The 23,599-nt window shown below is 45.6% G+C and overlaps 2 long non-coding RNA genes across 3 annotated transcripts; both read left to right on the forward strand.

The window, feature by feature from the left end:
• The first annotated feature begins 9,985 nt into the window (after positions 1 to 9,985).
• Positions 9,986 to 11,330, forward strand: Gm38919. Its single transcript, XR_869567.1, has 3 exons — positions 9,986 to 10,015; positions 10,603 to 10,707; positions 11,210 to 11,330. It is a non-coding gene; the product is annotated as a predicted gene, 38919 (long non-coding RNA).
• A 1,648-nt stretch (positions 11,331 to 12,978) lies between these two features.
• Positions 12,979 to 23,276, forward strand: Gm46979. Of its 2 annotated transcripts, none has more exons than XR_001785404.1 (5): positions 12,979 to 13,661; positions 14,201 to 14,668; positions 16,102 to 16,242; positions 21,762 to 21,940; positions 22,030 to 23,276. It is a non-coding gene; the product is annotated as a predicted gene, 46979 (long non-coding RNA). The 2 variants fall into 2 exon arrangements; XR_001785405.1 differs by having other exon boundaries at positions 14,201 to 14,333.
• Positions 23,277 to 23,599: the final 323 nt, after the last annotated feature.

The raw sequence follows: 23,599 nt of genomic DNA on the forward strand, positions 1-23,599 counted from the left end.
GTTGCATTCCGGCTCCACTTTAGAGCAGTCGCCTTGCTTAAGATGCTACTGATACATCACTCCAAAAGGCCTCGGAGCTTCTGAACTCTTTTCAGAAGTGGGGGTTTATACACGCCTGTTATCCCAGCACTGGTAAGGCTGAGTCCTGAGGGAAGTCAGGAGTTTGAGACCAGCCTAGGCCTCTCCATTAAGACTGTTTCAAACAAACAAAAACAAACTAACCCAGAAGAGAACAGATTTTTGGTCATTTAAAGTTCCTTCAATAAGACAGTAACCGCCCCTCCCCCTCTCCCCACACCTAATTCAACTAATAGCTGCCCAACAAGATCGAAGGTGCCTGATTTCTGCCTTTCACAGTTCCTCCAGGAAACTGCAAGGTCCCAAGAAAAAGCCTGGCCCCAGGGAGAAAAAATAAGAACCCTAAGAAAGATGTAACTTCCCTAGGAGTCGCTGAGCTGGTACAGTGTGTGTGTGTGTGTGTGTGTGTGAGAGAGAGAGAGAGAGAGAGAGAGAGAGAGAGAGAGAGAGCGCTTCGCATAGAACCCAGGAGCTCACAGTTTAGCAGGGAGTAGCATCCCCAGCCCTGTAATTGTCTTCCCACATTCTTAGCTCTTTGTCTCATCCAGCCCAGTGCCCGGTTCCTTATTCCAGCATGGATTAAGCAATCAGAAGTGTTGTGAAAATTTAGGGCAGTTGTGTTTTCTTAAGATAAAATTGTTTCCCCATCTAGCAAGCTCACTGGAGTTGCTGTGTGAGAATTTGCCTTTTGTTTTCTTTAAGTGTGTACCTCTTGTCAACGACTACTAACTCTATAAATAGAACTTCCCTCTGCCAAGCATTGAAGGTGTAAGTGTGAATATAACTGTGCTCTTTGGGTGCTGCCCTCTGCCCCAATTTTACTGAAAATTTGGGGGAGTCTGGGTAGAGCTATCACATTACTGGGGAGTAGAAGGAATTGTAGGAATTGAAGAAAAGGAGACTCTTTGATAGAGATGTGACAGGCAGCTATGGATGGGACTTTGGGGTAGAGTACAGCCTTAGTGTTTGGGGTTTGAATCCCAGCAGTGAAAAAGAGTATCAGTACCAGGAGCTGAAGGGGAAGGGGTGGCTAGGGGGAATTTTAGGGAAAGAATAGAGCTTTCCATCTGCAAGGTAAATGCTTAGGAAACATGCAGGCAACAAGGGCTAAAGTTAAAGTATATTGTTCTCGGGGAGTGAGGCGGGTTATAAAACCGAACCCAAATGTAAACTGAAATAGCAAAAGAGAGGCTGGGGTTTCCTCCTTTAAAACTATGTACGGAGAATGTTCCTATGTAGGAGTAGTGCTGCAGGGACCAAGACACACAAGACAGGATGCCTGCTAATGGCAATGTGCACACTGCTAGAGGGTTGCAAACATCAGCAAGTGATCACGCAGAATGTGCTCCTGAGCGGGCGAGGTGGCTCGTGCCCTTAGTCCCCCGAACTCGGGAGGCAGAGACAGACAACAGGCAGGTCTCTGAGTTCAAGGCCAATTTGGTCTAGAAACGGAGTTCTAGGTCAGCCAGGCCTACACAGAGAAACACCAGCTTTAATGGGAGGGAGAGAGGGAGGGAGAGAGGGAGAGAGAGAGTGTGTGTGTGTGTGGATCATGGCATAGCTGCTCTGTGCACTAAGTAGGATTCAGGAAGCGCAGGGTTGCAGGGTGTAGGGCTGGGGGGCTCACCACCTCTACAAGGACTGCCTGGTGGGGTTTTTGTTTGTTTGTTTTTTTGGTTTTTGGTTTTGTTTGTTTGGTTTTTCTTTTGTATCTTAAAAAGGTCATCTCCCGTTGTCAGGGTGTCATGTTTTTGAACCAGAGCAAGTGAACTGTAGAACAGAAAAGGACGCTTTAGAGACGATCGACTCTGATTACATACCCAGTCTTAGAGAATAGCTGCCAGTTGTTTTTATTGTTTGAATGAAAGGTGTGGAAGCTGACAGGGTTCTCACTGATCCCAGAGCCTGAGCAGGGGCGGAGGAGGGGGAGGATGAACTGAGGGGTTATTATAGGATACAATCTAACATATTCCTGAGGGAGTTATCACAGGATACAATCTAACATACTCCTGAGAGAGTTATCACAGGATACAATCTAACATACTCCTGAGGGAGTTATCACAGGATACAATCTAACATACTGCAAATTAGAACTCAAGGTTAGAACCTTCAGTTCTCCCTGGATTTCTCTTTCTTAATCCAGGGTGTCCCACACAATCACCTTGTACCCTAGACTCTTTTAGGGGAACCCCAGGCAATCGTCGAGAGGAGTACTGAGTGTTTAATGTCTCAAAGGAACTGTTTTTAGATTCTTATTGTCTAGTCATTTCTTGTGAAGGTTTAATATGAGCTGATCTTTTTGTGGAATCATTAACTATATTTTTTAGAAAGGAGGTATTTATAGTGTGAATGAGATCAGAAGTTTTGAATTGACTCATGATATTACCAAGCCGTTGGGGTCAAAACCTGGGCTGTGGCAGCCCTAATATATTAAGTAAGAATACCTGTTCTTTACTGACCAATTAGAGAAGCAATTAAGCCTGGCAATTAAAGCAGAGAAAAGGTACTTTCCAAAGGCACCACACTGGGAAGAAGGACAAAGAAAGAAAATTCCAATTCCTTTCCTTGCTCCCTCTCCCTCCAACCCCCATTGTTTCCATGGTCTGATGACCAAAGAGAGGTGCATGCTTGTCTTCCCTGAGATCATGATCAGTCCTTTGAGGACAAGAGGTCAGGTCACACTGAGGCTCTAGCTGGATGTAGACTGGTTTGTGCTATGCTCTAGAGCAGATTTCAGCTTTCCTAATGCTGTGCCCCTTTAATACAGCTCCTCGTGTTGCGGGGACCCCCCCCCAACCATAAAATCGTTTCCTTACTACTTCACAGCTGTAATTTTGCTGTTAGGAACTGTAATGTAAATACCTGTGCTTTCCATTGGTCATGTCAACCCTAAAGGGGTTGCAACCCATAGATTGAGAACTCCATAGTGCTAGAGCAGCCACAGCTTAGAAGTGATGCTGTTGGTGACACATTCCTGGACTGAAGTCCACCAGTGTGCCTCTGACTTGCATTTCCCTTTCCTAAGGGGCTGAAAGCAGCAGACATGTCTTTAGTGAAGATTGACCCTTTAGTGGAAAAACCTGTGTGGTAATTGCATCCTAAAGTCTGCTCTCTTCTTAGGGAAAAAAAAAAAAAGAACCTTTATTTAGTTTTATTTTTTAATTAGCAGGGCTAGGAACAGAATCAGGGCTTTCCGGGCACTAGATTGTGGACCCCTGTCCTCTAAACAAAAGATCCATTTTCACTTTAGTCAGACTGACCTCCCTCCCCCAAAAGGAGAGCCTTTTGACCTTCTATTCCAAAGGAGGAGGTCTGTGCGCCCCTTGCCCTCCCCCAGCTGTATTTAATTCGGTTCCATCTGCACCTGGTCTTTGGAAGGGTAAGTGAAGGAGAGATGGTGAGGCTTGGCCAAGGTCAGAACTTCCCATGCAGCTGCGAGGCTTTTCTCTGTGATGCAGCTGTTTGGGGGTAGCTCCCATTCCCACAAGACCCACCCCACCCCCACCATTCATGCTTTTGTAAGTAAACTCAGGAGTTACAAGCCGGACCCGGTGGGTCATTCCTTTGGTGGTTTGTTGGTGCTTGATCTGGGGTGAACGCGTGTTTGTTTCCTCTTGAAACAAGTCTGGCATTCCTGTCCTCCTAGAGAGAGTCCTGAAGGAGTGAGTCACCCACCAGGCAAGAGGTCTTGGTTTTTCTCGAAGGTGAACTTCCAAACAGGTGCTCTCCTGCAGAGCTGATGGAAATCAACTTTCCCAAGCTCACAGGGCGTCCAGGGTAGTTCCAGTGACCGGAAGTCCGGGGCACTCTTCCGACTTCCATGATTAAGGAGTTCATTGGGTGTAGGTCCTGTCTTCGTCTACACTGCACATCCCCAGACACATAAGCCGACAAGCATGACAGGTTGTTCTCCAGATGGAGAACAGTTTTTGTGGTGTTGTTGCTGCTGCTGCTGTTTTTCTTCCTAGCCTCATCTGAGTCCAGTTTCATTACTCTCTGACCCTATTCAGTATTAATGCTTTATTTTGGCCAATCTGTCAAAAAATTTTTGTTCCTAACATAAATAACCGTGATGATTCATAGAGACATAGCCTTTGCTATAGATAGACATATATAGATACAAATAGATACATGTATCAACAACAGAAAGTTTTTTAAAGGTATAAATGTGTGTGTATGTGTGTTGTTGGTGGTGGTCTTTCACATTGGCCAAGTACTTTGTGTTGTCTATATTTTGTGCCTCTCCATTGTTAAGACTGACACTGGTACCCTAGGGCAAACCTACAGACTTTATACAGATTTCTCGTTTTATGTGTATGAGATTTACTGAAATAGTTTTCTTATACTGAACATTTTCTTTTTGCAATGGACACAGCATAATTTCTAGGTAAAAATAAACATAAAAAATGTTTAAAATATAAAATCTATCCCCCTTCCCCCTTTCTCCTTTCTTTTCCCTCCCCTTCTTCTGCTCTTTTCTCTTTCTCAGTCCTCCCCTCCTCCTCCTCCTCCCCCCTCCTCCTCCCCCTCCTCCTCCTTCCCCCCTCCTCCTCCCCCTCCTCCTCCTGCCCCTCCCCAATGTGGTTTAAGAAGCACCTCCTAATAAGCTCCTGACTTCTCTTTGTAGGTGCTTTTGAATAGACTTGGCAGAAGATTACAAACTCCTGTTAAGCTCAGGTGGGTGATTTGCATATCAGAGCAACCTGAGACAGGTGTCTCCTAGGTGAGTGTCCCAGCAGCCAGGAGGAGGAAAGGCCAAGTTGCGGAGTCAGAGTCATTCACACTTACAAATGCACCAAGGTGAGGGGCAGTAACAGGACAGAGCACAAGCTGCATGACGCCCCAGGTGTGAGCCCAGCACTGCATAAACAAGGCGTGGTAGTGCACACTTGTAACCCCAGCCTTCAGGGCAGGAGGCAAACAGATCAGACATCCAAGGTGAGCCTTAGCTACATGGCAAATCTGAGGCCACCCTAGGTTATAAGGGGCCCTGTTGTTGTTGTTGTTGCTGTTGTTGTTGTTGTTGAAGAAACAATCCTGCATCAGTTGCTTCTCTATTCCCACATCCTCAGCATCCATTGATGGATCCTATGTTCACCTCTCACTTTATTAGTAAAACTTTTTTGTTCCTTGCTTCCCAGCATCCTGAGGGCTGCCCTTCTGGCGCATTCCTATATGAAAGCAGCAGGGTACAGAATTAGGACCTACTTTGATGTTGAAATCGATCACCATAAACTCCCCCCTTATCCTTCCTGGTTTGGGTGTGAGCTCTTCCAGCATCTGCCAGGATTCACTGTACAACCGGCATCTCACCCCCTCTATCCGTGCTGTGTGGGCTGCTGCCCATAACTTTGGCATCAACAACCTATTACCCTTGATTTCCACCTCCTGCCCAGACCCCTCTCCTAAGCCCGAGGTCTCTATTTCCAGCACCTCCTGGGCAAATCTGCCTGGAAACCTTATAGATACTCTACACTTAGCATGCCAGTGGCCACCCAGCAAACTTCCTTTTGGCAGTTGTCAAGGGCTAATAATACCTCAGTCATAGGCAAATAGTTTATCTTGAATATATATGTATATGTGTGTGAATATATGTATATATATATATATATATGTATATTTATGTACACATATAATACTTAAATTATAATATAATTTATATATTATAATTTAAGTATTATATTAAATTTGGGGGAGCTATGGAGATGGCTCAGCAGTTAAGAGCATTTCCAACTCTTGCAGATGTCCTGGGTTCAGTTCCCAGCACCCATGTGGCCCCTCATGATCACCTGTAGTTCCAGTTCCAGGGGTATCGATTTCTCTTCTGACCATCAGGAGCTGTGTGTATATGGTGCACATATATACACTTGGGCATGCACACACTCATGCATATAAGATTAAATAAAATTTAAACAATATTAAATATTAAAAGTTTAAGATGCCTCCACTCCCCAGGAAAACCTTGCAATTGGGACAATGGCTTGAAGGGGAGAACTGAGCAACTGGGGCTGGGGGGTTGGGGTGGGAGTGGAGGGTGGGATGGGATGGGGGTGGGGGTTACTGCTTTCCATTGTATTATCTCCATAGTTTTTAAGTTTTACACACATGCCTATTTAAAGAATAATAATTAAAAGTAATGAAGAGTTGAAATTACTGTGTGTGAAGGTATATGTATGCTCATGTATTTGTGTGTGGGGGGTATGTGCATGTGTGTGTATGAGCATGTGTGTATATATGTGTATGTGTGTTTGCAGAGGATACGTTCAGGAGCTGGCCCTCTCCCTCCAAGTGAGTCCTGATGACAGAGTTCAGGTGTTCAGGCATGACAAAGGCCAAGTGCCTTCATCTGCTGAATCATCTCACTGGCCCTGAAAACTCATTATAAAAATTCAGAATTTATGAAAACCACTTGAGTACTCCGGTGTACTCGGCCATATGGGATGTGTCTTCCTGTTCCTTTATTTATTCATAGGCATTGGCCCCTCCTTAACAAGACCACTGGGTACTGTGGGATTGCTCCAAGTTCAAGGGTTTCTAACTAAGCTCCCTGAATACACACCCACTGAATGTACATGTCCTGTGTATGTGTGTGCGTATTCACACTTGCACAGAGGGAGTTCATTTTTGTCATTTTTGGATGCCAGACACTGTTTAGATACAAAGAGTCAGAGTTTCCATGCTCAGGTTACTTTGAGTCCACAGTCCCAGGAATCCATATGCTAATGAGCCAGGCTATCTTAGGCATCGAATTGAGCTTGTGAACAGGGAGAGTGTAGGCAGCCAGAGCAGCTTTTGCCTATGAGATTGACTTGAATTAGAAAGGAGAGGAAAAGAGATGAACAGGAACGAAGCAAACATCTCGAGCGCGCCCCCAACTGGCCAGCAAGAACGACGCCGCTACAGGATCCTTCTGCACACGTTTATTCAGTCCTGTTTCTTCTTTCTCTATATCTCCCCTGTTTATATCTCTCCCTTGTTTATATATCTTCCCCCTAATAGTAATCCTCTCTCGAATAATAATCCTCCCTCTAACCCGGGCCTCTCACTCTTTTATACTCTCAGTTCCCATCCACGCACAGCAGGCCACGCCACCTCACCAGGTACGCAGCTTCAGCTAATCAGGGCAGCAGGGGCATATCTCCATCAAAATGGATTCACCTGTATCCTGGTACACCTGCGCAGCTCTCAAGATGTTTGTGGTTTATATGAGGAAGTCAGGTGCAAGTCATACGACTTAGCTGCAGTCCCTGGCGCCTTTGGGACTGCCACCACACCCGCTCCCCACACAAACAGAATCCTGAATGGCGGGCATGAGCCAGGCTAAAAGGGCAGAGCACAGGCAGGGAAGCCAAGGGTGACTTGAGGTACAGATCGCAGATCGTGTGTGCATGCACGTGTGTGCCTATGTGTGTGTGCATGTACAAGTGTGTGCATGTGTGTATGTGCAAGTGTGTGCATGTATGTGTATGCATGTGCAAGTGTGTGCATGTGTGTGTGTATGTACCAGTGTGTGCATATGTGTGTGTGCATGTGCAAGTGTGTGCCCATATGTGTATGTATGTGCAAGCATGTGCATGTATATGTGTGCATGTGCCAGTGTGTATGTGGAAGTGTGTGCATGTGTGTGTGTATACTTGCTTAAACTAAGGAATGTCTTCTTGTATTCCAGTGTTCCATATTTCCTGAAAGATGTAGCTTATCACTTTTTTTCCAAATTCATAGCAAGCTTTATTAAATATGAAGTACTGACAAAGACTTAGGCTTTGATCAGGACCATTCCCTGGACCTTCCCAACTAACACTGGGATGTAGCTTATCTTTACACGCCTAAGTTCATACCCCCTGAAGTACTGCAACTGACCTTGCTCACCTCCCTGACTTCTACACATGTGTGCCTTTTTTAAACAAAGGGAATGCAGCCATGTCATCAGGGCTCCCCTGCCCTCTCTCACACACATGTGCACATACACTCAAGATGCAGAGAGTTCTGTATAACTGATTGTGCTGTGTGAGCTCTTAGACACACAGTCCAGCCATTCCCAGACACTGGCCATCAGCGGACGGACAGAGGGAACCTCATTTCACCCATCTGAATACATTTCTGGAGGCTCCTGATTGTTTAGGTCTCTCTGGGGGCAGATTATACCCAGTAGATACTGCATTAATCCATCCCATCCTTGGCTTTGTGGTCACAGAGCTATATGGGCCCAGGGAAACCCTCTGTTGTGTTTTAGATGAGGTCTCTTGCAGCCTTGTCTGGTCTTGAACTCACCATGTAGTCAGGGATGTGATTCGGATTCGGATTCTGAGTTTCACCTTCCACGGGCTGCGGCTACAGGTGTGGGTCACTACTCTCTGTCCTCGCACTAGACCAGGAGAACCCCAGAAGTTCAAACATTTCCCAGACCTTTTCACGGGCAGTCAGATGTGGCTTGTACACAGCCAGCCTGTTAGCATCCTTTAAAAGTGCCCGAGTAACCCTGAGGAAGAAGATGGTGCTGGACAGGTTAGGTCAGAGTTTCATTTCCCTCATGTCATTCATGTCATTTGTTCCATTGCCATTTTCACGATTAAGGTTTGTTTGTGAATGGGGGAGAGTTACTGAACCTTTCCTTAGAGGAGAACTGGGGTTTACTAACATGATGCACACACAGGAAAGGAGGAAGAGGAATGGCTTATTGGAGGCAAATGATAAGAATGAGCACCTCATTAATTGATGTTATTTATACCTTAAGACTCTGGCTAATGTGAGTTCGCTCACTCTGCTTCCTGTTCAGATGTTGCTTTCAGTGCTGTGCCTGCTGCCTGCTGCCTGCTGCCTGCTGCCTGCTATGATCCCTCCCACTGTGATGAGGATGGATACATCCTTCCTTCCATCAGCTGTCTTGGTCCTGATGTTTCATCACGTAGTAGAAAAGTAACTAATAGTTACACTCTGAGTAACCATTTTTAAAGTACATGTGGATGGCTGCTGTAAGAAGCCAGGATGGCGGGCGTTCTGATGAAAGTTGGTCACAACGGGCTGTCCAGCAAGGCTCATTCTCTGGAGATGAGTTTTATCTGTAGACGATGTTTGCTGTGTGAGACTCTGTGGTATCCTACACCCGTGATCTGCATACTTGCAACCATGTATCAACACACTAAATACGTCACACTAGCTTTCAAAAAGAGTAGCAAAAATGGGGTTGAGCTGTAGCTCAGGTGGTAACAAGCTTGCTCCGCATGTTGGAAGCCCTGGGTTTGATTCATAAACTGATCTGCTGTTACATAGCTGTAATCCCAGCACCTATTTAAGAAGGAGAGTCAGGAGGATCAGTGGTGCAAGATTGTCCATGGCTGCAGAGTGAGGTCAAAGCCAGCTCAGGCACATGAAACCCTGGGGGTAGGGGGTGGGGGGTGGGAGGGAGGTGTAACAGATATAACTGTTATACCCGTCTTTGGAAGGAGTTCTGTTTTAAAAGGCACAGGAATTCTAAAGTGGCTGAACATAAGCGATAGATAATACTTTAAAGATGCTCCAAGGACCTCGGATGACTCTGAGTATATAGGATCTGAATGTAGTCTGTGAGTGTAGCTCTGTGGTAGAGTTGATGCTTAGTTTGCAGAGGCCCTGGGTTTAATCCCCAGGATTCCCAAATCAGGGAACAAATAAATACCAAAACAGCTCTATAATTGAGGGAAATAAGGGCAGGACTTACATATACAGAATCTAATTCTGAAAATATCTTTTTCAGGAGTTCTGAGATGCACTGGGAAGATGGGAAGATGAAGACAGGAGAGGACCAATCTCAGTGACTACTTTGTACAATAGCTGTCTCCTGAGAGGCTCTGCCAGAGCCTTATGGATACAGATGCAGATGCTTGCAAAGCCAGCCTCCTGGACTGAGCACGGGGACCCCAGTGGAGGAATTAGGGGAAGGACTGAAGGAGCTGAAGAGGTTTGCAACCCCATAGAAAAAACAACAATATAACCAGCCAGACCCCTGACCCCCAGAGCTCCCAGGAACTAAACCATCAACCAGAGTACACATGGAGGGACCCATGGATCCGGCTGCATATGTAGCAGAGGGTGGCCTTGTCTGGCATCAATGAGAGGGGAGGCTCTTGGTCCTGTGAGGGCTTGAAAACAGGAAGATTAAATGGGGAGGCCAAGGTTATGGTATGGAGGTGAGAATGGGAGCCATGAACTCAGATGATTTCCTACTGTTCAGCCGAGGTAAGGATATGGTTAAATGGTTTGCATGAGGCCTTATCTTTTAAGAAGTGTGATGGGTACTCATTTGTTGCTAGGTAACAGGTCCACCATGAGCATTGTGGTCACTTGTGTGCATGTCAATAGAAGCTAGTCCTGTGTTTATGCATGCCCAAAACACTGTTGATCTAGCTAACACTAGGCAAACAGTGCTCTGAAACTTACCATGTACAAATATCGGGAAAGAAACAGTATTTGAGGCGTGGAGTGCATCATAGCTCAGTTGGTAGAGTGTCCACCTCTAATGTACCAAATCTTGGGTTCTTGTCCTAGCACCGCATTAAACCAAGAATGGTGGATACACCTTCAACTCCAGCCTTGGAGAAGTGGAGGCAGGAGGATCAGAAGTTGAAGCTCCATGCCATCCTTGGCTACGTAGTGAGTCTGAGACCAGCCTGGGCTACAGGGAACCCTGTATGGGAGAAGGGAGGCAGACCAGAACTTAAAACATAGTTCAAAGATCTTACATAAAATTTCTCAAATAAGGTTAATCAAACTCATTGTCACTTACTAAAGCCAGTATTCTTGATCTGTGATTTGTAGGGCAGCCCCACAGGAAAAAATTATCTGCAAATGGTGACACAGCACATTCCAAAGACAATGGTACAGTAGCCGGAAAGGCAGCTTTAGCCAAAGCTTAAAGGCTCTTGTTTGGTGGCAGTGAAGGGCGCATCTGAGGGATGGCTCTGGGCTCAACCGAGAACCAAATCCCCTTCTTGGACACCTCTATTTGGAAATTAGCTGTGGTGACTTTGTGGCATCATAATATTTGTAAACACTGCCACCTGCTGGAAGTTCTGTAGACCTGCACACAATTTAAACTAGCGCTCCCTACACAACTCTTTTTCTTTCCCCCTTTCTTCCTGCTCTTATTGTGCAGTACAGGAAATCTAACCAAGGGCATGCTGGGTATTCGCTCTACCCCCGGGACTACAACCCTGCTCTTCACCAACCTTCTATCATGGTTTGAAACCAACCACGTGGGGGGTGCATAATCATGGGTTCGTATTATTATTATTATTATTATTATTATTATTATTATTATATTATTTAGTTACATTCCAAAAGTTGCCCCCCTTCCTGGTCCCCCTCTCTGAGTTCTTCACCCATCTCCCTCCCCGTCCCGCCTCTGAGAAGGTGCTCTCCGACCTGTCTACCCACCCCACCTCATCCCCACCAGCATCCCTCTTCCCTGGGGCATCAAATTTCCACTTAAGCACATCTTCTCCCACAGAGGCCAGAAAAGGCAGTCCTCTGCTACACATGTGCCAGGGGCTGGCCATGAACTAAACCATGTATGCTCCTTGGTTTTTGGCTTAGCCTCTGGGAGCTCTGAGGGGTCCAGTTAGTTGACACTGTTGTTTTTCATAAGGGGTTTTGATCCCCTTCAGCTCCTTCAGTCCTTCCTCCAAGTCTTCCACATTGCCCCTGACCTCAATGGTTAGCAATAAGTATTTGCATTTGTCTCAGTCAGTTGCTGATAGAGCCTCTTCAAGGACAGCGATGCCAGGCTCCTGTCTGCACGCACAATATGGCCTCAGGAATAGTGTCAGGATTTGGTCTGCATGCATGGAATGGATCCCAAATTAGGCCAGTCGCTGAGCGGCCTTTCTTTCAGTCTCTGTTCCATTTTTGACCCTGCATTTCCTTTAGACAGGAACAATTCTGAGTTAAAAATTTTGAAAATGGGTTGGTAAGCCCCCCTGCCTCAACTGGGGGCTCTGCCCTGTCTATCTACTGGAGGTGGTCTCTTCAGGTTCCATCTTCCCACTGTTGGGCATTTCGGGTAAGGTCATCCCCATTGAGTCCTGGTAGCCTCTCATATCCCAGGTCTCTGGGACTTTCTAGAGGTTTTCCCTGCCCCCTCGCCCCCACTGCTGCATAATTCCATCCATTCTCCTGGCCCTCTGGACATCCCTCCTGTCTCTCCCCATACCTGACCCTGCCCCCACCTTTTCCCTTCCCCTCTCCCACCCAGTTTCCTCCTTCACTCTGCCTCCCATGATTATTTTGCTCCCGTTCTAAGTGGGTTTCAGGTACCCACACTTGGGCTTCTCTTCTTGTTAAGCTTCCTCCAGTCTGTGAGTTGTATCATGGAATACTATCAGCCGTTAAGAACAAGGACATCATAAAATTTTCAGGCAAATGGATGGAACTAGAAAATACCATCCTGAATGAGGTAACCCAGACCTCAAAGGACATTCATGGTATGCACTCAATGGTAAGTAGATGTTAGCCAACCATGGGTTTTTTAACGTGAGGCCTGTTCAGTTCTGTAACAGCATGTCTTCATAGAAGAGTAGAGCTATGGTGATCTGTGAGTCGAGAAAAACAGAATGGGGATGGGGAGATAGCTCAGGGGTTAGGAGGGCTGGATGCTCTGCCAGAGGAACCAGGTTCAATTCCCAGCGCCTTAGAAGCTTCCAACCATCTGTAACTCCAGTTTTAGGGCGTCTAATGCCCTCCTCGGGCCTCCACAGGCACCAGATGTGCTCATGTACACAAACACAGACAAAACACCGCCACAAATACAAAACAAATACATTTCAAAAAGTCATTCCCTGCTGCTTGACTCTTACAGAAACAGGGTGAATAAAGCCATTTTGTATTCTTCATTCCAGATCAACTCCTTACAATAAAATTAGCTCTTTATTATTTATTTGGAGGTTACATTCAGACTACTCTGGGAAACAAACATTTTGCTAGGATAGAATTCAGTTTTGAATTGAGGCATTTTATCAGCACATCCCTGGGCAACAGTACTAAATTAAAAAAATAACAGGTGAACATCGCAGTAAAATCGACTCCTGGGCCACACGCTTCAGTCTGAGATGTGGGCTGGGCCACGCCACTTGATAGACTTATGTTTGCTTCTCTGTTGGCTAAGAGACTTCACTCACTGATCTCCCAGGCATAGGCTCAGAATAACTCACTCTCTGATTAGCATAGTGTCAGAGAGACAGACAGAGGTTTATGTTGGGACATTTTGGAGGGATGCTGAGAGCCTCACTACACACTAGGCAAGCGCTTTCCCACTGAGCTCCAAGCCCAACACTCATCTGATTCTTAACCATGGACGACAATGCCTTTCAATGCTGTATACAATTCAAGCTACCATACAAAGGTACTTCTCATACCATAAAGATGTTTCAGGCGGCAGATTTCTCCCCTTAAGTTCCTCTGACCTGATTCTGGCAGGACGATGGATTCTGGGTCATCACTTTTTTGGGAATGCTCCATGCTCACCATGCCAGGTGCGGTCTGCGTCCCAGTCAGCTGGGAGTCACATGTGGAGCTATTCTGGGGTCTAGGGACCGTCGATTCTTGCCAAGGTGAGGAGAACGGGGACAAAGCCTTACAAACATCTTCATGACTCAGCACTCAGCAGTACATGTGCAATGTGTCCTTTGTCTTGTCCTGCTTAAGGCCACACTTCTACAGTGGGCCGTGTGTGCATGTCTGTCTGTGTGTGTCTCTGTGTGTATCTGTGTGTCTGCGTTTGTGTGTATTGGCGTGTATCTGTGTGCGCATCTGTATGTGTGTATCTATGTGTGTGTGCATGTGTATGTGTGTGCACACATGTGTGTGTGTATCTGTGTGTGTGTGCATATGTATGTGTGTGCACACACGTGTGTGTGTGTGTGTTTGTATGTCTGTGACTGTGTGTCTGTGTAAGTGTATATATATGTTTGTGTGTCTGTGTGTGTGTGTCCCTATGTAGGAACACCTGAGGACATAAAACACCCTGGCTTGCAGTTTTCTCTGTTCTTTCACCCCCATCTGCAAATTTCTCAGATGGTTCTCTCTGCAAGCCATCGTTTTGTTACATCTAGTCACCATGTCTGTATGTCTGTTTCTATTTGTCTTGCAGTAAAACTATTTGAGAACATAGTGCATTTGGGTAACCACCGAGACTCTCTGCTGGCCTTGCCCTCCATCAATCCTGCTGCAGCCTTGCTACTGCTGGTGTCTAGGGTCACCCACACAGGAGGGCATCATTCACGGTGTGTCTGAGGTTTTCTCAGTTGAAGTGCCCAACCACAGGGGGTCAGCTGTGAATTTAGATTGACTTTGGGGCATCAGATCGCCATGGACCAAGGTGGGCGTGCTGCACTGAGTAGAAAACAGACACAGAAAACAACAGCGTCCTTTCATGTCTGATGCTTTCATACATTTGGGGAAACTTCCTGCCACACTACCCTCAGATACTGATCCTCTCCCCTTGTCTCTGGACAAAGAACTTACTGTGCTCAGAGAAGACAAATGTAGCCACAGCCTGAGCTCGGATTAGCAAAGTGCTGGGATGGATGAGACTGGAGAGGTGGGCGTAGACCCGTAGGTATGGCTACTGCTTGGTTTACTGTAAAAATTCGCGTTTTCTTTTTTATTATGGAAAAGCCAAAGACATAAAAAATAGAGTTGTAGAATATTTCCTAAAGACTCATGGACAGTTTAGAGAATGACAAGTCCATGTTCAAATCATTTCCCTTCACACTTGGCTTCAACAAGTGAGGTCACCTTATGCTACAGTTTTGGATTTTTTTCTTCTTTCTTTTTATTTTGGAGATTTCATTTCATGGATATTTCATTATTACTACAAGGAACATTTATTAGTCTAGCCACCACAGTTCCATTATGCCTCATGCTGGTGTCTGTTCTATAAGCTGAATGTGTGTGTGTGTGTGTGTGTGTGTGTGTGTGTGTGTGTGTGTGTGTGCGTGCATGCTTGTACACGTGTGCACCTTAAAGCAGGCTGATGTAACAGTTAGGGACAAAGAGTATATTTAATTACCAAGAACAGAGCCAGGGAGACTGAACCCGTTTCTGAAACTGGTTCCTTCTCTCTCTGACCCTAGGTGGATATGGGTTAGTTGAGATTTGCCAACTATTAAATAAAGTGATGATCTCTCATCTCTCATTTTTCTGAACACTAAAAAATAAGGCTGCCCACATGGGATGCTGAGAGCAGAGGCCGATGGGTGGAGAATGACTTCTGTGTGTACATAAACTTTTACACTAAATTTTAATTTGCTTTTGTTTGAGTATTTCATGTGTGGGTCCTGTATTTGTTTCCTCTCTACCCTTCCCTCTCATCTGCATACACACCTCTGAGTCCTCTTAGTGTTGCCTCTCTCTCTCTCTCTCTTTGTGTGTGTGTGTGTGTGTGTGTGTGTGTGTGTGTGTGTGTGTGTATGTGTGTATGGCTGACCACTCCGGCCTGGGTAACCTATCAGGAGCTTGTCACTGGACAAGACTGGCTCACCTCCTCTAAGCAGCCGTCTAGAAGAATCTAGAGGCAGGTCCATCTAAGGCCTTGTGACCTTTTCTGCATCTGCGTTGGCATGCCAACAGGTGCTGCCATAATGCAGGTCTTGTTTAAGCAGCCATGTTGTTGGTGTTTCGTGCATATAGTTTCCTGTCATATAGAGAAGCTACTGTCTTGCAGTGCAGGTCTTGATCCTCTGGCCCTTGAAACTTTTTTGAGTTTTAAAGTTTAGAAAGGACACAGATAGTTGAGCAGGGAGTGTGCTGGCAATATGGGTGGGAAGACGAGAGACCACCATGTAGTTTAGTGGCAGAACGCTGGGCTAGCTGGAGCCTTCTCCTTCAGCTGGAGTCTTAACAGTGCCATAGAAAGAAGGGAGAGAGAGAGACAGAGACAGAAAGGGAGGAGGAGGAGGAGAAGAAGAAGAGGAGAGGGAGAGAGGAGAAGAGTTAACTAAATCTCCAAACAAATTCTATATCGTTGAGAACCTCGGGTTTTCTCTGCAGAGGATTTACTGTGCCCTGAGCCTCTGTGTGGGGTAGAAGCTTTGCTTCGAGAGGAGCTTACACATAAAGGAGAACTGTGCGATCCCTCTAGGATGATGTGAATGGCTTTCTAGGAAACACACCTGAAGAACCTGCTGGCAGGTAAGCACGAGAGGAGGCATTTTTGTGCATGGCGCACCACTGCAGTGTGCCTTTCCACTGTCAACTCCGGAGTGATCCTGGGAGGCAGAGAGCGGCCATTACACATTTTATACGATGCTCGGGCCTGAGCGTTGGAAACCCCACTTCCTTCCTGGATGCAGAGAAAAAAACCATGTGAACCAAAGCATGTCAAATTCAGGCTGGAACCAAACTCTAACCACTTGGTCACCTCCTCCCTCTCTCCCACCCTCCTCCTCTCCCTCCTACATTTCTGTTTGTTTACTGGGACAGGGTCTCATGTAGCCTAGGGTGACCTTAAATCCACTATGTAACTGAAGATGACCTCTGGCCCCCACTGATGCTCCTGCACCCACCAGCCAAGGGCTAGGATACAGGCATGAGCCACCACACCCAGCCTCATACCTACTTGACATCACTTAAAGTAATGAACTTCTTATTGATTGGTTGGCTCACTGTGAAGCCTAGGCTGACTTTTATCTTATCATATTTCTGCTTCTATGTCTGAATTCGGGAGTTATGTACCTGTGCTGAATCCTGTTTTTACTTGGTAATTTAGAACGCTCAGAATGTGTGGTCTGTATATCTGAGTCATTGCCACCAGATGGCAGCACGAACCCAGTCATTCAGTCATTCTCTTCCTGTCCTGCTAGAAAGGAGCCTAGGGTCTGGGGAGAGACAGTGACAGCGCCCTGGAGTCACAGTTCCTTGTGTGGAAAAAGATACCAACCAGTGGACATGTACACTGAAGTAGAGATGAGAACTATAGTTAATATTGTGTGTGTGTGTGTGTGTGTGTGTGTGTGTGTGTGTGTGTGTGTGTATGTGTGTGAGAGAGAGAGAGAGAGAGACAGAGAGAGAGAGACAGAGACAGAGAAAGGTGAGTTTGCATTTGTGAGGCAGGTGGTATTGTGTATGTATAACATAAAAAAACCACAGGGGCTGGAGAGGCAGCTCAGGTTTTGCATGTGAGTCTGCTCTTCCAGGGGATCCAAGCTCAGTTCTTCCACCCACACCGGGTGGCTCGCAGCCTCCTGTAACTCCTGCTCTGGAGGGATCCGAGGCCTCTGGCTTCAGTGGACACCAGCACTCCCATGTGCAGCTTTCCCCCAACAGGCATGCACATATACACATAGTGAAAAATGAAATCTTTAAAAACCCAAACCAGTCATAGCAGCTGCTGCCACATCCTAGGCACAGTTCCACCAAGAACGAGGGGACAGTGCTGTCTAAGGGTGACATGGTGAGGGGACAATGCTGTCTAAGGGTGAAATGGTGAGGGGACAATGCTGTCTAAGGGTGAAATGGTGAGGGGACAATGCTGTCTAAGGGTGAAATGGTGAGGGGACAATGCTGTCTAAGGGTGAAATGATGAGGGGACAATGCTGTCTAAGGGTGACATGGGCTCCCACACAGCACAGATCTAACCAAAGCTTGTTTTCCCCTGTTAGTCACTGGCTTCCTTGCTCAGCTTCTCCAAGGCGGGGGTGGGGAAGGAAAACATGTCTTCATTAGAGCCCTTTAAACAAAACTTCCAAAAGAGACCAGGGAAGACGGTTTGGAATGGTAGGTTTGAGGTCGCTGTTGTTGCGTACTTCGTTAGTGGGGTTTGTGTAGCCCATTTTCCAGCAATGAGGCTCATTACTGATCTTCTTTCTACCACAGCTGATACGCGTCAGGGTCAGGGCCCTCAGCTGCTGAGAGTGAAGCTACAGACCAGAGAACCTGGTTTTTATCAGTGGGAAGTCCTGGAGAGTAGAGGCATTGTCTTCACCAACAAGGCTGGGTGGAATTGTACACTTTCACGGCTGAATGTCTGCGTGTGGCTTTGTATTCTTATCTGTAAAATGGGAGTGATGACTTCCCTATGAGGAACAATTTAGGGCCTGTGGCAGGCATGCAGTATTGAACAGGGTAACTGTTCACCACCTCCTTCCCTATTGCTGACGTTGTCAAAATCAGAGGGGAGGAGAAGTCATAGGTTCTACAAGTACTGTTGTTTATTTTTTAAAAAATCCTTTTCTGAGCTGGGGAGACAGCTCAGTGTGTAAATCACTTGCCAAGCAACCATGATGACCAGAGTTTGGTTCCTAGCTCCCATGTAAAAACCATGTGGTTTGGACAACCTGCCTGTAGTCTCGGCACATCTCAAAGCAAGCAGGCTAAGCAGATTAGTCAAGATGACAAGTTCTGGGTTCAGCAAGAGGAGAGCACATACGTCATTATATAAGTTGGAGTGTGGTCAAGTAATACACTCAGTGTTCATGTCAGCCTTGCACATACATGTGTGCACATGCACTAATGTCAGCCTTGCACATACACGTGTGCACATGCACTTGTAAACTCACATGCCTATGCACACGAGAGCAGCTCTGAAGCCTCAGAATAATTGACCTACTTCAAAATTTCTTTCTGCCTCAGCCAGAGCTTGGCTGGAATGGTAGGCTATGCTGCATACAAGCAATAGTTATGATGGTCAGGGCTGGGTCCTCTCTGGATCACGATGACTATTGAAATCTGCAGTAGCTGGATTGAAGAATTCTTATATGTGTGCACTATGAGATAGAGTGCCTGCATTTGAACCCCAGCTAGCTATGAAGTTTGGCCACTAGCTTAAAAATATTTTTCTTTTAAATTAAATTAAATTTAATGTCATCTCAACTTTAAAATTAGAATGAGACTCATTCTTATTTCATGGAACTACTGGGGAAATTTAACCTAGTTGTACATATAAATTCCAAAGTATTGTGGGAAAAGTTCCTGGTCCAATGGATGCTGGCCATTATTATCATTAAAGCATTAACTGTGTGTTTATAAAAGCTCATCTTCTAACCCTGATTTATATCACTGGATAGTTGATACTGATTGCCAACTTGGCAGTATCTAGAATTACCCAGGAGACAAATTCTAGGCATACCACTAAGGGTATTTCTAGTTGGAATTAACTGAGAAGTCCTACCCTAAATGTGAATTCCACTATTGCATGGGCTGGGGTCTTGGGTGCCCTCTGTGTCTGTCTGTCTCTCTCTCTCTCTCTCTCTCTCTCTCTCTCTGTCTCTGTCTCTCTCTCTGTCTCTCTCTGTCTCTGTCTGTCTCTCTCTCTCTCTCTCTCTCTCTCTCTCTCTCTCTGCATACAGGAGTGGTTGGCTGAGGTCCCTCCCAGCTCCCAGAGCCCCCGATCTGTAAATCAAAGCTACTTCCTTCCTTTGCTTACTTTGCTCGGGTGTTTTATCACAGCGGAGAGAGAGAAAAGTTAAAGTCATCAATGAGATAAATAGATTTACAGATTAAAGGTCCTTCAGCAATTATCCATCCCACATCACAGTCAAATCTAGGAAGCCTAAATCCACAAAGGTCAGATCGCTCACTCCTGATAGTCCCGGGCCTGGAAGCAATCCTCAGCTGGTAACCTGTCTGTGTCTCTATCCGGTTGAAGAGAACTGTGTGGCTTAATCATAATCATGTTTACAGTTGGCAGAAAATGCACACTTAGAGTAAGCAGTCAGATACTTTATAGTCAATTTATGTTCCACTCACAAGAGCATTCTACCTTGGTTTCCTGCCTTTCATGTTGCCTAGAACTCACACTACAGAACACACAATAGGTAGTGTTTTCATCTCTGTGGCTTTGGAGGCTCTGGAACATCAAATTTCTTCTGGCGTGATAATTTTTATTTTCCCTGGAAGGCTGCCAGTGTTGTGTGTTTATGCACTGGCTCAGGGGAATACACACCACAGCCTAGAGAAAGGACTTTGTGTCCCTCAGGTGTTATGAAACACAACCCAGGGAGACCTCCTCCATGCCTCTTGCTCTCTTTCCTGAAACAAAAGCTAAGACAGAGAACATAATCAGCCAGGCCTTCAGAGTGAAACCTTTCATTTCATGGAATCAAGTGGACTAGCTGGCTCTTTGGACTCTGAAATGTCCTGTGCATCTTGCTCATGACCTTTGAACCTGTTTGTACCAGGGTTTTAAATAGTGGTAACATAGCTTTCCTAGTTGAGTTATGCAGATGTCCTCAGGCTCAGCTATGCTTGTGACCACATACACACAGTCTGTGAGTCTTGTGGCCAGGGTCAGTGCTGGCCAGCTCTCTCACAGTGGCCCCTTACCACTGCTTCCTAAAATCTTCTGTTTGAAATCCCATTCATTGTTGGCTTGCTTGTTTGTTGTTGGGTCTTGTTTATTTTATTGGTAACTGATGACACAGGAAAAAATTATCTCTTTGCTTCCATACCCATATTTAGCATCAAAGGGAAGACAGACATTAAGAGGTTATGTCTTCAATCACTCAAAACATCTCCATGAAATTTCAAGACATAATACAAAAGTGTGCGTGTTGGTTAAGTTGTTTATTGGTCACGTCTCACTCCCCCTCTGCCCTCTGCACTGTGCTGTTGTGTTTTTATACTGTTAGGGAGAACGTTCCAATTGTTCACTTGGAGAATGCTTAATCACTCTCAGCCCCAGTCTAATGCCAGCCCCTCTCCTGTCAGGAGTAAAGCAAACTGTCTAAGCGCCTGGTGCTGGAGAGGGTGGGCTTGTGCTCAACTCCAGCTCTGTCAGTAACTTAGCTGTCACGTCCCTAAGTAACTTGGGTCTTCTATGCCTTGCATTCTCTTTACCTGTAAAATACAGCAAGCGCCAGGTCAGCAAGGCTCTGTAGTGAATACTGTGGCGAAAATCAAGAATAAGTAAGCAAACAAGAAAGTTAAAAAAAACTTTTTTGTATACATATGTGTTTATATATATATATATATGCATATGTAAATATATGCATATATACATATGTAAATATATGTGTATATACCCATGTAAACATATATATGTGTGTATATACATGTGTAAACATATATATAGAATAGATGGTAGATAGATACATATATAGATAGATATTTACTTTAAATTGTTTGTTTAAAAATAGAACACGGCAGAGTGGCAAATGTCTATAATCTGAGCGCTCAGGAGGCCGAGGCAGGAGACTGTGATCTCAGGACCAGACTAGGCTATGTTGCAAGTGCTACAGTAGCCTCAGGACCAGACTAGGCTATGTTGCAAGTGCTACAGTAGCCTTATAAACAAACATAGTGAGACCCTGACTCTAAACAGAACAAAAGAACAATTGTTTCCTTTGCCCTTGGTGTTATTATACATTCACACATCAAGCACGAATATGATGCAGCGAAAGGGGTTGTCCAGGTTTCTGGGCCTCATGCATAACTGGCGGTCTTGAAGATTTTGCTTCATGGCCTATAGGCCGTGTGTGTGTGTGTGTGTGTGTGTGTGTGTGTGTGTGTGTGTGTGTGTGTGTGTGTGTGACTGCATTTAAGGATGTGCTTCTGTGCCAGTGCAGACCCCAGGAGAGGCAGGTGTCATCCCGATTACAGTCCACTTTTCCTTGTGAGGCAGGCTCTCTTCTGGAACCAGGGGTTGGTGCTTCTGAGGCCAGGCTGGAAGCCAGCAAGCCCCAGTGATCCTCCCTGTTTGTGCCTCCTTGTAGCGGAGGTTGCTGGTGCACTCGAGGTAGCTGCACCCAAACTTTGGAACTCATGACTGTCCCAGTGCTCGTGGGTCTGCCAGGAAGCGGTTTCCCAGCTTGGTTCGGAGGCTGTGGTGTTCTCTGTTTACAGAGTATCCCGCCTTATATGTAGCAAAAAGAAAATGGAAACACCTTTGAGGGTAAGTATTGCTTGTTTGCTTTCTGTTGCTGGGATGAAGCGTTCTGACCAAAAGCAAATTGCTGAAGGAAAGGTTATGCCATCTTACAGGTTAAGTCCACCAGCAAGTAAAGTCAACGGAGGACCTGGAGTTGAGGAATACTGCCTACTGACCTACTCCCAACTCTTTGCTCAGTGAGCGTTCTTACATGGCCCAGGACACCCTGCCTAGGAATAGTGCCACCCCACAATGGGCTGGGCTCTCCTGGATCAGTTAGCAATCAAGAAAATATTCCACAGAGCAAGCTGTTGGTGGCAATTCCCCTACATTGAACTCTGGGCTATGTCAAACCGACAGCTAGAAGCAGCAAGGTCTCCTGAAAGCGGTGAACAGGATGCCTCCAGCACTGGTCACTGATCAGGCTCCTCCTGGGCACATTGCCTGGCTTCTTTATACAAAGGTCTGGTGACAAGTCACTACTTTGGTACATGAAAACATTTATGGAAGAGTCCCCATTAATCTCCCCAGTGTGTGACAGTGAGATAATAAACCTCAGGACCTTGAGCTCATGTTGGTTCGCCCACTCCTTTCAGTTAGGGCGTCTGCATGCTGCAATCTCACAGAGGCAGGCAGACTCAGGGAGCGAAACTTTCACTCGGAACTGACTGGCAACCTCTTATTTATTTATCTGCTTTCTCTCCTTAATGTTCTTTCCAAACTTAGATATTTTTCACAGGACTTGGTCTGATTTTTTTTTTTCCAATTTTACAGCATAAACCATCTGCGGCCATTTTGCGGAGTCTCTTTAGGTCATGGGAAGGTTCTGTGTTTCCTGTGTACATAGCACACAGGCAGGCCCCACTCACCACCGCTGCTGCTCTGAGAAGGTCATTCCCTTTGTCTAGAATGAGCACACATGTAAATACAATGCAGATGTGTTTCCCATCTGTCACCATGGGAAACGTAGAATACGTTTACACTGAAGTAACTCGGAGAGACCCCTGGAGTTTTAACGTTTTTGTCAACAGGTTGTAGAATCGTTGTGAGAAAATAGAAATTGTCAAGGGCCTTAGATGACTTCAAAAGACGAATTGAAAATATGCAGAACATGGGCCTGGAGAGAGGCCTCGCTGGTGAAAAATACTGCCTGCATTTGCAGAGGACCAGGTTTAATTCCCGTTACTCGTGATAATCCCGATAATCTTCCTGCCCCAGCCCCCAGAGTGGCGGAATTACGAGCGCGTGCCAAGCACTTGATTCTTCAAAGCGTGAATCTTACACAGTGTCATCTTAACCCTTGCCGCTTATTTGATTCTTTCTCTGCGGTCGGACTTTTGCCTTACTTCTGCTTTTGGGTCACTAGTAAAGATGATTTGGTAAATACACATCTATGTGTGTTCACTCTGGCTTTGCCACGCTGATTTACAGATTTTGATTAAGTATTGGTGATGAGTATTCACATATATTACTATTATTATTAGTAGTAGTTGTAGTAGTAGTAGTTGTAGCAGTAGTAGCAATAGTAGTAGCAGTAGTAGTAGTAGTACTAGTGGTTTATCTTGAGACAGGATCTCAAATATAGTTTTTAAATAACATTTTTATTTATTCTTTGTGAATCTCATACATGTATACAATGCATATTGATGATATCCACATACCATTTTCCTCATCACCTCCCGC

This window comes from Mus musculus, chromosome 6 (assembly GCF_000001635.26).
Source record: "Mus musculus strain C57BL/6J chromosome 6, GRCm38.p6 C57BL/6J".
Lineage (NCBI taxonomy): Eukaryota > Metazoa > Chordata > Mammalia > Rodentia > Muridae > Mus > Mus musculus.